The sequence below is a fragment of the Mastigoproctus giganteus genome, chromosome 6 (assembly GCF_048544385.1).
Source record: "Mastigoproctus giganteus isolate SK-2022 chromosome 6, ASM4854438v1, whole genome shotgun sequence".
Taxonomy (NCBI): Eukaryota; Metazoa; Arthropoda; class Arachnida; order Uropygi; family Thelyphonidae; genus Mastigoproctus; species Mastigoproctus giganteus.
The window spans coordinates 203,757,898-203,771,514 of NC_143580.1; positions in this window are offsets into that span (position 1 = coordinate 203,757,898).

The window sequence follows — 13,617 nt, forward strand, 5'->3', positions numbered from 1 at the left end:
TAATAGAGAGAGTGGTAAATACAATTTTTTTTATTAGCATATGAATATTAGTGTTGTAATATGGTTATACTTTTCCATAGCTTGAGGCTTACGCCCTAAACGCTTTACAATTGTAATATGGTTGATCTGTCCGATTGTCTATTATAAATCATAAATAATTATGATTGGATCAAGTCCTAATTATATCTAGCCAAATTATATCATGCATTGAACATTTGAGTTTCGAAGTTATTAGGGGAAAAAAATAATAATAATAAAGAAATAAAAAAAATAATAAAGAAATAATAATAAAGTTTTTCACAAAACTCCACTCCTTTAATAACTTTCGCCATGCTTTGGTGCCTTTTCTAAAAAGTGAAAAATCCTGTATATGTGAAATCGTTGCATGGTGTACGAGTAATTAATCCTGAAGAGGTATAATTAATAAGGATAGGACTATTGCTTCTTAATCATAAAATATAGCTCCTCATATAGACAGCTGCAGAATTTCTTATCCATCTAGTTATGCAGACTAGCTGGATAAGAAATATTAAGGTCCTTTGTCGTTATCATAATAATTAGTTAGCGGTACCCACGTGAATTATTATGCAGCTCTTTTCTTGTCACCTACAGTAGAACCCTGGCGCTCTAACTTATTTTCATCGACTCCTTAGAACAGTAATACCGGTGAAAAGGCGATTCTTATAGAGCATCCTACTCTACGGTGCAGCTGTGCTTTGTCCAAACTTCCCAGCAGAAAGAGTCGAACGAAAAGTTGACTGGAAACGAATCTGCACAGCTAACGAAGAACGGTCTGTTCACTATCACTGTAAAAACAACCTTTTTTTTTCAGCTACCCTGAGTAAACATAATCCCTATGGTCATGGAAAAGGCTAAGTGACAACTTCTAAATGACTTCTTCCCCTAAACCGAAGGGTAAATATGGCTTTTTAACGTTCCACGCGGAACCATCAGCACCTGCGTGGGGATCAACATTTGTCTTGTGTATGGGATACGAGACAAGAAAGGACACCCGGGTTACAACTGCAGTTGGGAACCCAAATTGGCCCAATAGACGGGAGCGTTCCTTTCTTTGGATGTGTGGCTAACCGTCGAAGTCCACCTGGAAAGTCACATCCCAAACTCTAATACTGTGCTTGGCTGCATAATTTATTTGCAGTGATGGTGATGCTTAATAGAAAATTAACTTCTGCTAAATTAACTCCTGATTATGTGAAGGGTTTGACACTTGCCATATAATCAGGGTTCTTTCTCCATTCCGTCAGGTTTCTTTCTGAAATCATTGACTTAGGCTTCGGTCACTTTAAATTGATCATTCTGCAGATACATATATGTATATATTTTATATACATATATAAAATATCTGCATAAAAGTGAATAAATGGGTCTTAAATTTAACATGATTTTGCATCTTGTATGGTTCGTACGGAACACGAAAAATCGCAACACACGTACTACCTGTTGTTATTTTCATGGGGAGCGGCACTTACAAATGGGTTATTCAGTAATTTTCCAATCAGAAATGTTTTGAATATACTAATCTTTTGGAGACCAAAGGAATCGTTACTTGTTTGAGGCCGACCGGGCTAGCCGGGTGGGTAAAGTGCCTGCCTAGCAACCCAAAGGTTGCGGGTTCGAATCCCGCCTCGGGCTTGGATCAAAGTACTGCAAAAACCTTGGGAGGTGCATTATGGCCACAGAAGCCGATGTGCCAACAACTACCAAAAAAAAAAAAAAAACTTGTTTGGGATTCTTGGAATTTAAGTTCATACAGGCGCCTCCGTAGCCAGGTGGGAAGGAGCAGCAGTGCGTAGCACACGCTTCTTGATTAGACCGGGATTCGAACCCGTCACCACTAAATACGGAGGATGCGGAAAGGTCAGGAAATGACCATCGCATATCCCGGAGCAATATGGCCTTAGTTGCTAATGCTCCTAAAAAACAAACAAACAAACAAGTTCATACAGTATGATTTAAGAGAGGTGTTATTGCAAAATATTCGAACATTAACAAAATTGTCTACCATTTTAGTGTTGTCATCAGGCCAAAGAGCTTAACAACTATTCTTTTCTGAAGTTAAGAAAAATCAAGATCGTTTCATTTCTTTCTTCCTTCCTTCCTTCATTCATCCATTCATCATAAGCTGAATGCTTCCAGATTACGTGAAAACTTTAGCGCATACTGTGTGCAAATTACATATTTTATGATACAGTGAAATTAGAGCATTAAATAAGAGGACGATAACTCAGAAAAGTGATGACCACACTACTATAGCTATCAATTTGTAATCACCCATTAAAAATGGGGGGAGGGAACTGAGATACTAAATGCTCTCATTACTGGGTGTCATGCAGATCCATAGAAAATATTTAGGAAACTTGCATATTGAAATGTAAAGCCAAGTGAAAGCCATATTGAGCATAAAGGTAAAAAGGTAAACCGCAGCCACTATCAATCCACTGTAGGATGGAAGCCCTCCTCAACATTTCATGTTGAGGGGTAAGAACCATAATTTGCCACGCTGGTCCAGTGCGGGTTAGCGGATCGACCGTATTTAGCAGTCAGGGGCTTGAATCCTGGTCTACTCAAAAACATGTGTAACTGCACTCTCGCCCCTGACCACTCGGCTAATACCTCAATTATTTTATAGGGTGCCTGCCTTATTGCTGTAGGAGATGCTAAAAGGCGTGAATTTTGTATTTGGCTTATTAATAAAAATAAAAAACAACTACTACCGATTTTCTTTCATACTGTCGACAGGCGAGGTTTTCTTCTCCAGGACACGAATATGAAATATTCGTTATGGACATTATTGTTTCAGTACAATCCATGGATGATGGGCGCCTATCGTTTCCATGGAATTCAGAGTAAACGTCTTATCTGGCATCAGCGATAACATTCTACGCCTACAATTCCTTCGCCATAGGATGATAGCTGGTGCATATCTCCACTTCCTTTGAAATAATCTTCCTATGGTTTTTAGGATATCCCCCCTTGATATCCGTAAACGAGTTTGTTTTGTAGGATATCCCTCTTGATATCCGTAGGTGAGTTTGTTTTGTAGGATATCCGTAAGCGAGTATGTTTACAGCACAGTGCTCCGTAACATTCATTTCTGGCACTTAGAGTTCATTTGAATGTGGAGTATTGTTCTTCAAGGTCGCTGGACTTCACGCCCCTTGATTTTTACTTTTCGGACGAGTTAAAGATATCATATTAGAGACTGTGAAATAGTTGAACAACTGCATACGAGAATTATCGCATCTTTTTCAGAAGTTCGAAACAACAGAGTTATCTAGATGACGTTTCTTCTATTTTGATTGTGTGTTAAGCGCTAAAGCATGTAAGGCTATGAGATGTCAGTGTATTGAGTCTCTAAATTGCATGTATTCTGTGTCTTCATCTATTTGGACACAAAACCCGAGTTTCCTGGTAGAAATTATTGGCACTCTTTCAAGTGTGACAATGGTATAGACAAGCTCCAAAGGACCCTTAAATTTCGGATACAATAATCCAAAGGTCGAGATGGGAACTTTTACGAAACAGAACGCTCGTTAATAAACTGTCTTATTTTTAATAATCAAGTATGTGCATGACATGACCAATGCATGTGACGAACCGGAACGGTGTTCTGGTGCGTTCCAGTCCTTTCTGATTGGTGCGGTGATCTATAAATAGTTGGAAATTGCTGAACTACATTAGCTGAGAAGTTTATGTACGCACACACATAAACCCAGGCCAATGCTCTTCGGACTTGCAATGAAATCAGCGTTTTTTCTTTGTCTCCAACCAGTTAATCCTGTATTCTGAGCAGCACAAATGGAGATGCACTCGAATTTTATGATTGACAGTAGTTAATGAATTGTGGATATATAAATGAAAACCTGGATGGCATCATTAAATTAATTGTGAATGAGCTGTTGTAGGTATTCAGCAGATTTCTTTTTAAAATACGAGCCACTATGTACCCTGTTAGTAACAATGTGTACTTCTAAGTAAAAGGCCTACTGTTAGCTTCCCTTCAATGATTTCAGGAAATTTCGCGAGCTAAAAAAGTTGTTATTGTAGGAACAATCTTTTTAGCTCGAGAAATGTGCTGTAAAATTGTTTGATTGTTGTAAATCCTGCTGGTGATAGAAATTGTTGCTGTAAAAACCAGAAACAGGTTTTTAAAGCAACAGGCTTTAAACTATTGCGTTTTTTAAATATAACTTAGGAAAACAGACAAACTAATCTTCAGGACGCGCAATTTAAAACACAATAGAAATCATGACTTGACTTCGCTTTCCGCTAATCATTCCACAACAGCGTCTTAAATAAATTGCTTACAATTTCTTCCCTACTTCCCTTCCTCTCTCTCTCTGTCTTTATAACGCTTATTCTACTATTCTTTTCGCTCTCATTTTTGATTCATATCAACAGCCTTCTCACATTTTTTCTATGGCCGTTTGTTACAAAGTAACGTACAGATCGTTTCACGTTCGTGGAAGAATTTTTTTTCTGCACGTCTGCTCTTACAGCACACCTATTCCGTGGTCGTACGTGTCTAGAGTATGTATACCAATGTTTGGAACTGCAGTTCATTGAAGAAAATATGGTTCTGAAATCGAAGGCTTTTAGGAAGGTATATTGTAGCACTTTCATAGGCGGTGCTTGAACAGGAATCACTGCAAACAGAAAGGTTTTACAGAGAGTGCACAGTGAAGATAAAGAGAATCATATGCGCCATAAAACGGCCAAGCAGAAAGTAGCGGTGTGCCAACAAGCACCGAAACTGCACTTAAGTCCAAGTAATATGCCAGATATTGTAGAAGTAAGTAAAGATACACAAAGTAAAGATTTTGATACCTAGAGAATCCAGCTACTCAAAAAAAGAAAGCAAGTAAATTCCCAAAAATCTTGATAATAACAAACACGGGCATAAAAAATGAGTTATTTTTAGAAATTTTTATTTAATTCTTTTGTATTAACATTGGAACCTCAATAATGACACAATTTCTATTGACTTCACAATATCTGTTTCAGCGAATGCTCTTTTCAAACCTTCCACACCTGCTTAACATTACATATGGCTGGTTTTTTTTTTTTTTTTTTTTTTTCAAAGGAAAAATCTGGCACCCCTAAGTTAATTACAGCACGTCTTGCAGTAACAAATTAAAATATAAGAAAGGAATCACATTTCGTTATTCACAATTAACTTAAATAATCTTTTTATGTACAGTACAAAAAATCACAACGAAGCGATATTGCTTATTGATAACGAACTTTGCACTATATGTCATAGAGGCCAAAATTTGCCGCGTTGAGGCCCTCAGTGACAGTGGCTTCGCCAGTTATCACTCGTTTGGAGAGGTCTGCGTTCGAGTCCCGTTTTAAACTGGAGGAAACTGGACTTTAGTGATATGGATATAAAGAAAAACCTGAAATTTAAAATAAAAATTATAATATTAAAATTGAAAATATTATTATATCTTTGGAGTAGGGGATATATCCTCAATGCGCTTGTTTAAAAATCCGGAAAAGGAAAGATATTAAAATGCACAAGCTGTTATACTTAATAGAAGAATGCCACATTTGTTATCAAACACCGACTGTCGATTGGAAGGACACCTGGTGACTGATTTTAGTTATTCTGAAGCTGGTATTTTTAGTTCATTTATTTTTAGAATTTCTGAGACTTGGCTCATGTGCTTTTTATCTTTATGGAAAATGATTTTATTATACAAAAATAAATAATTATGGACACTTAAGATCATATCATTACTTATATGTGCTGAAAACATTTAAAAGATGAACACCTTGGTTTCTAAGAGGGCCTTCACAGTTATTTCATGGACTAATTGCACTTTTTCTAGTTGTTGTTAGATTTTTTATACGTATATATATTCCCTTCGTGAAGGACAGTTATTATCTGTGTCGTGAATATCTTTAATGAATAAAGTGGTCGCCTTTTATAAAGCATGATATGTTTCACGGTAATTCTTGTTATTGTCATCTGTTATTACTTTGTGCTTATTAGGGCAGCTGCTATAAGTCCTTACTTATTAATTCCATCCCTATAATTGATGTTTCATACATTTTTGTCTGTTTTTGCGATGTTGTTCCTCATCCTACCCTCACATACATGGATACAAGGGAGAGAGAGAAAAGTGAGGTGCAGCTACACGCAATAGCTGCACCCCACCACTTCTGTCAACCATCTTGTGGACTCTCAAATTGATTTATATAAATGAGTATATCAATAGTATGCATTAGCTTCGGGATGTCTTCTCATAATTTCCAAATGAATTCTCTCTCTCTCTCTCTCTCTCTCTCTCTCTCTCTCTCTCTCTCTCTCTCTCTCTCTCTCTCTCTCTCTCTCTCTCTCTCTCTCTTCTTCATTAGCCTCTCCTTTAGCATCCATGGTGTTTGTTGTACTTCAGAAAAACAAACAAAAACTAAAATAAATAAAATCAAAAAGGAAATTGTTTACTGATCAGGACATTATCTTTCATTGGCTACATTTCCCTATTTGAAATTGTTTGTAGAGAATAAAAATTAAATTTCTTCATTTCTAGATCTAAAATTCATTTTTTGTACTTAAGACAAATGATAGCTATAGGTGTTTTAAAATGAGATACTTAAAGGATTATGCCGTAAGGCCAACAGACACTATACCATTCCCTTCCTTTCCTTGAATGAATTTATAAATATAAACATGCTTTTGCTGGATTAAATATTTACCTCAAATAGGCGCACAGGCATTAAACAAGAATATCGTCCCGCAGTCCTGCGCATTCTTTGAGTAAAGAATTCGAAAGCATTAGCAGAGGTACAACATGATAAGTGTTTGGTATGAATAAACCGAGTGAATGGGATGGTTTTAGGTTCGTTCTCTGAATCAACATTTGGAGGTAAAAATATATCTGTATATCGAGACAGTTTCTGGGGTCGTGATCCAACACACACATCTCCTAAATAACCTTTAATAATGGATTGCACACATATACAAATATTAACTATTTTAAAGATGATTTAAGCTAGAAATCATTTTAAAGAATTACCTTCACTATCGGAATATTTGTAAATCTGGGGAAGTTACTGTTGGTAAGCTTCTCATATACTGGGAGAAATTAGTATATTTTATGTAATATTAATCAGTTTTCTTCAATTGTGCTACCTGCTGTCGTACAGTGGTAGATTTGCCTCTAATCGTCTTGATCTACTACGGTTTAAAACATAAGCAGTTAACTGTTAACAATAAACTTGTAAAAATTTCAACTTCCTAAATCGGATTTAGGCAGTTTCCCCAAGTTCTTTTTTTAAGTTAGTATTCATATCTCTTTATTGTTTTTGTCATTAATCCTGAAATAGAGCATGTTTTTGATTAAAATATTACGATTGAGATTTATCAGTATTTTAGCAAACACTTTTAAAGAGACGGATTTGATTTCTTGGCCAGAGGATTATGATAATCGCAAGTGCCGAAATGAAATTATTTAATCTGAGTTAAGAGAAAATAAAAAAGGAAAAATGTAGAGGCAAATATCATCTATCTGTTAGAAATAACAAATGCTTGTAATTAATTTTTATGAGCTTAGTATATTTTTATTCGTTCATCCTATTATTTCTCCCTGACGGGGGTTGCACCCCTTGACGGGTACTGGTACCAAGGCGTTGCTTGTTGCATTTGCCATATCTCCTTGAACTCCTGTCTTAAGTCTGTGTACTTCTTGCTATTTTTCTCGTAGGTTTTCTGTAGGTTGCCAGTGTTCGGTACCGCTATGTCGATCGGGTAGATAGCCATTTCCTTCTTGTCGAAAAGATCTATACTGGTGTTCAAAGAAAGTGCATCACCCCATAAAATTGTAATTGTCGTCCGAATAACGTAAGTATATGGCAATATTTCTTACAGATTGCATCAGATAAGATTGACACGCGTAGATGATGACGTAATATTGCACCAGCTGTTACTTTCAGTTATATAAGCACGCTCTGCAAGAGCTGCAATCATTCCTTGCTTGTGTCAGGATGGCGAGTTACGTGCAGTTGACACCACGAAGATAGTTCTATTGTTGCTTTACTTGAGGAAGGATGTTCTTCCTGTCATATTGCTTATAGAGTGTCTTGTAATCAGTCGACAGTGAGTAGATTTCTTTCCAAACTCAAGAATACTGGTTCTGCTGATAGGAAAAAAGGAACCGGACGCAAACGAGTTTCTACGCCAAAACAGGACCGCGTTTTGAAGCGCTTATGCCTTAAAAACCGTAAAGCTTCTTCGTCTGAGCTGAAAAGAGAATGGGAAGAACATACAGGAGTGGTAGCAAGTGTAGTAACAGTCAGAAGACGCCTCTTCAAAAATGGACTTGTAGCCCGTCGTCCTAAGGGGAAGCCCCTCCTCACACAAAAAATGAAAAAGACCCGATTAATTTGGTGTAAGGAGCATGTCAAATCGACCCCCAAGCAGTGGAAGTCAGTTATTTTCTCGGATGAGAAGAAATTCAATCTGTATGGCTCTGATGGGAAACAAACGATTCGCCGTAGACGTGGTGAAGAAGGTTCCCTGACAAAAGCCCACATGAAAAAGGCCCACACGAAAATTCCGCACAGAAAAACCCGCACTGTCATAAATTATTTCATATTTCAAAACGAATTTATAAATTTTATTTCTAATTCTATACGATGTATTTTAATATATAAAACATTTCATTATTTCATGTATTTGATATAAAACATTTCATTTTAATATAAAGTAGAATGTTTGGATGTGAATGTTTGTAAGGGAAATTACAGGAAATAAAATACCCTGGTTTTATTGCAACTAAAGCCTTTCATTATATTTATAAAAATAAATTATTTTTTCTCTGTCTTTCAAAGTGAACAGTCAACACTTTTTGGTTTTTATCAACAAACAACTAATTCAGACTATTTTTCAGTGATTTGTTTATTTGTCAAGTATTTGAATAGAATTTTCATTACTGTAAGTTAGCCAATCTCTGCAAGTATTTTAGTTTGTCTTCTGCCTGCTGATATTCCTGCACAAAAGTGGCAACCAAGTCACACGGTGCATCATATCTTCTCTTTTTCACCTCTAGACGAACTGCCTGTACATTAGCCAGTGTCAATCTGTGGCAAGCCAGGTCCCTCTTCAGTCCATCAAACAAAAAACACACACGCTGGGATGACTCCAATGGAATAGGGAATTAAGTGCATTGTGAAATCCCTCACAGCAGTTTGCAGTTTTAGGCGACCGTTCAAGAGCTGCAACATGATGATTCCATATTCTTATTGGAAATGGGGATCTCTACCTGCTGCACCCTTAATTATCATTCAGTTATGAAGACAAAAGATGGCAACATAATACAACAACCAACCGAACATTGTCATGATTCCTGTCCTCAAAAAAACAGAAGCCAGCCTTGCCAGAATCAAAATGAGGCAATACATGAGAGTAGTTAGTTCTACTCCTCGCAATGTGATGGGGAATGTGTTGTCAGAGTTGAGTAACGATGTACCGGCCCATATGCCCAAACAGTCATCCCTTGCGAGAAATCTTCTCAATCACAATAAAGACAGTCATTTGCCTAATCCAACAACAATAAACTTTGACATTCCTGAGAAGTACCGTGAACTGATACTTCATGATTCAGGTGTGGATGAACCAGAGAGAACTCTGGTTTTAGATGATAAAGAACTCTTGGTTGAATTGAACCAAGATACAATTTATGGAGATGGTACCTTTGATAAAGTTCCAAACATGTTTTACCAAATGTATATGTAGCATGCCAAGGTGGGTAACTCATATCCGCCATGCATTTACATTTTGTTACACAAAAAGAACTTGGATACTTATAATAGAATATTATTATAAGTATAATTTGAAATCATGAAGCTGTTGGTTCCAAATCTGGTGGCTCAAAAGGTTTTAGTGGATTTTGAGAAGGCTTGCATGAATGCAGTGAAGATTGCCCTTCCATATGCTGAGGTAAAAGGGTGCTAATTGCATCTGTGTCAGAGTCTCATCAGGAAACTCAGCAGTGTTGGCTTGAAGACTGAATTTGAAATTGATATAAATATAAAACTCAAGCTGAAGTCTCTTGCTGCATTAACCTTTGTCCCAGTCCATGATGTGAGGAGTGTTTTTGATGAGCTTGCCGCCACATTTCTAGACGAAGATAGCTATAATGAGGTACTCACGTACTTCTTTTCCACATACATTGAGGGTGCAGCAGGTAGAGATCCCCACTTTCCAATAAGAATATGGAATCATAATGATGCAGCTCTTGAACGGTCGCCTAAAACTACAAACTGCTGTGAGGGATTTCTCAATGCACTTATTCAATTCCCTATTCCACTGCCGTCATCCCAGCGTGTGGTTTTTGTTTGATGGACTGAAGAGGGGGCTTGCCACAGATTGACACTGGCTAATGTACAGGCAGTTCGTCTAGAGGTGAAAAAGAGAAGATATGATGCACTGCATGACTTGGTTGCCACTTTTGTGCAGGAATATCAGCAGGTAGAAGACAAACTGAAATACTGGCAGAGATTGGCTAACTTACAGTAATGAAAATTCTATTCAAATCCTTGACAAAAAAATAAATCACTGAAATATGTCTGAATTAGTTGTTTGTTGATAAAAAAACCAAAACGTTTTGACTATTCACTTTGTAAGACAGAGAAAATTAATTTATTGTTATAAATAAAATAAAAGGCTTTAGTTGCAAAAAAACTAGAGTATTTTATTTCCTGTAATTTCCCTTACAAACATTTACATCCAAATATTCTACTTTATATTAAAATTTTTATATCAAAAGTTTTATATTAAAAGTTTTATATCAAAAGTTATATTAAAATATATCGTATAGAATTAGAAATAAAATTTATAAATTCAACTTGTTATTGCGTTTTTAAATATGAAATAATTTGTTTTTTGTAAACTAAAAATAATGTGAGCATTCTTCGGTGTTGAACATTTTTCTATGTGAGCATTTATCCGTGTGAGCAATTTTCCTTGTGGATATTTTTCCTGTGAGCATTTTTATGACAGTTGGGTTTTTGTGCGGAATTTTCGCGTGGGCTTTTTTCATGTGCGCATTTATCTGGTCACCGGTGAAGAATACCATCCAGACTGTATGGTGTCTACAGTGAAAAACCGTACCAGCCAAATGATATGGGGGGTTGCATTTCGTATCGCGGAGTACGCCACCTGCAGTTTATAAAATGTTCCGTAAATGCCAATGGATACCTGGCTATATTGGAAGGCAAATTGCTGCCAACCATTAGAGACCATTTAAACCTGCCAAGTAACTGCATCTTTCGGGACGACTTTGCTCCTTGTCATCGGGCGAAAAGTGTAAGTAGGCACTTCTGTACTTTTGCTTTCATTTCTGCATTAGAGGTTCGACAGTAATGTGTTTACATTTGTTACAAGTGAAAAATTGGTTGGAAGAATGTCCATTACAACTCTTAGCTAGCCAGGAAACAGCCCGGACCTGAATCCTATAGAGAACTTTGGCATTGTGTGGAATCTGCAGTGGCCAGAAAGAAACCAAAGACCCTTCGTGAACTTCAAGAAGCCATCATTCTTGTTTGGAACCACGAACTATCAGTTGATTACCTTAAGAAATTGATCTTGTCAATGCCTCGACGGTGTGCTGCTGTCATCAGGGCCAGAGGCGGTTCAACTAAATATTAGTTTGCACCTGGTGAACTTTTCATTTTTTTTTTCCATTTAAAATGATAAACTGAAGCAAATTGAGGGCTTCTGATAACATTTCAGCCATAATTGTCGTGTTTAGCAAAACTGTTGTATAAGGTTGCAAATGCTCATTTTGGAATATTTTTAGAGCACCTGTGAAATATTACTTAGCGTTGCCTTAACTATTAATAAATATCTTTTGTATATATTTCTATTTGTGATGCTAGTCATTAATGTAACATAACATTGCGAAGCATCCGTAGCCGAGTAGTCAAGGGCTTAGTGCAGTAGCGCACGCTCTTTAAATAGACCGGGATTCAAGTCCCTGACTGCTAAATATGGTCGATCTGCCAGCGTGGCCGATTATGGTTTAATTCCTTCAATATGAATTGTTGAGGAGACTTCCATTCTGGTGGGTTGATAATGGCTGCAGTTTACCTTTTTTTTTTTTTTTACCATCGCGAAAAATTGTTAGAAATGTGAAATTCCTGGGTGATGCACCTTCTTTGAACACCAGTGTATGTCCGGTCTGTTGTGCGAGATTGTCTTGTCCGTTATTATAGCGCGGTCTCAGTACACCTTGTGTGTTGGGGTGTCTAGTACGGCCTGGGTTCGCACTTGTAATACGGTTCTTTCTTTGATAAACTGGTATTTCCTCGCTGGTTTCTGATGTATTATTCTGTCTACCTGGTTATGTCTACGAGTGTATTCTGTCTGAGTGATCACCTTTCATCTTGCGGTGATGTGTTGGATCGTTTAGGACCCCAGGTGGCATCGTCGACATATGTCATCTTACACTCCGGGCTCTTTTTAAATGTTGTTGTTGTAGGGTTTTAGGAGTATCAGCAACAAGGACCATAATGCTCCGTGTATATTGTCTGTAAATTATATGTATTCTGAGGTCGATTTTCTGTTTTCTGGACGAAAAACCTGAGTTTCCCGGAGAAAAAAAAAAAATCTTGCTACCCTCACCTGAGACCAAATAACTGAGCCACGTTATGTAAAAGGCCCCGTAAAAATTCTTCATGTCAGCGATGGGATTCAAACTCAGGTATTTTCCACCCGATGTGGGGAGGACGGCAATTCTACCAACTGTGATAAGAGGGCTTTGTGATGTGTTGCTGAAGTTACTGGTGTTGATTACCTGGTCTTGGATGGCGAGCATGAATCCTTCAGTCTCGGGGAGGAGCGTCCCACTCGTGAGCCATGCATTGGAAGTCTATGCATTGGAAGTCTATGCATTGGAAGTCTATGTGGTCTTCATGGAGGTCATTATATTGTCTACCATGGAGTATCTTATTTGCCTATCTTTCTAGCTTCGTTTGTTCCATCTGGGTGGAAGGGTGCTCCTCGCTTAGGTCGAGTGGTTGGGATATGCCGCTTGCCTACCTTCCTTATTAGCTATCGCTGTCTTCTGTAGCTCGACGAGGTCTATCAGCCCCCCCCCCCCTATAGTCAGTGTCTGCACGGCTGACTCTGGGTTGTGCTGGCTGCTCTTGGTCATCATTGTCCTTGTCTTTCTCATGATATCTTCCAACTCAGTTAGTCCAATCTATGATCCGAAGGAGTATGTTATCACTGGGACGGTAGGTGCTTATGACTTTAACTGTATTCCCTCCGTTCAGCTTTGCTTTATTATTATTATTTAGTTTCCTAATAGTGTTTCCCAACCTGTAGTCTGTAAATTGTTTGAAGTAATCTGCTGGATTTGACAACCAGAAAAGAGCTTGTGAGATAGGCAGTGTTCCCATTAAGAGGAATGGGAGATTGACGTAGGCGAGTGGTCAGGAGAATGAGTGCAGTAGCACGCGCTCTTTGAGTGGACTGGGGCTCAAGCCCGTGACTGCTAAATACGATTAATGTTTGTATTGATTGATTTATTGTATACTCCACTGACTTGATGTTCGTGCCAGGGTATGAACAAGAACATATATCTATGC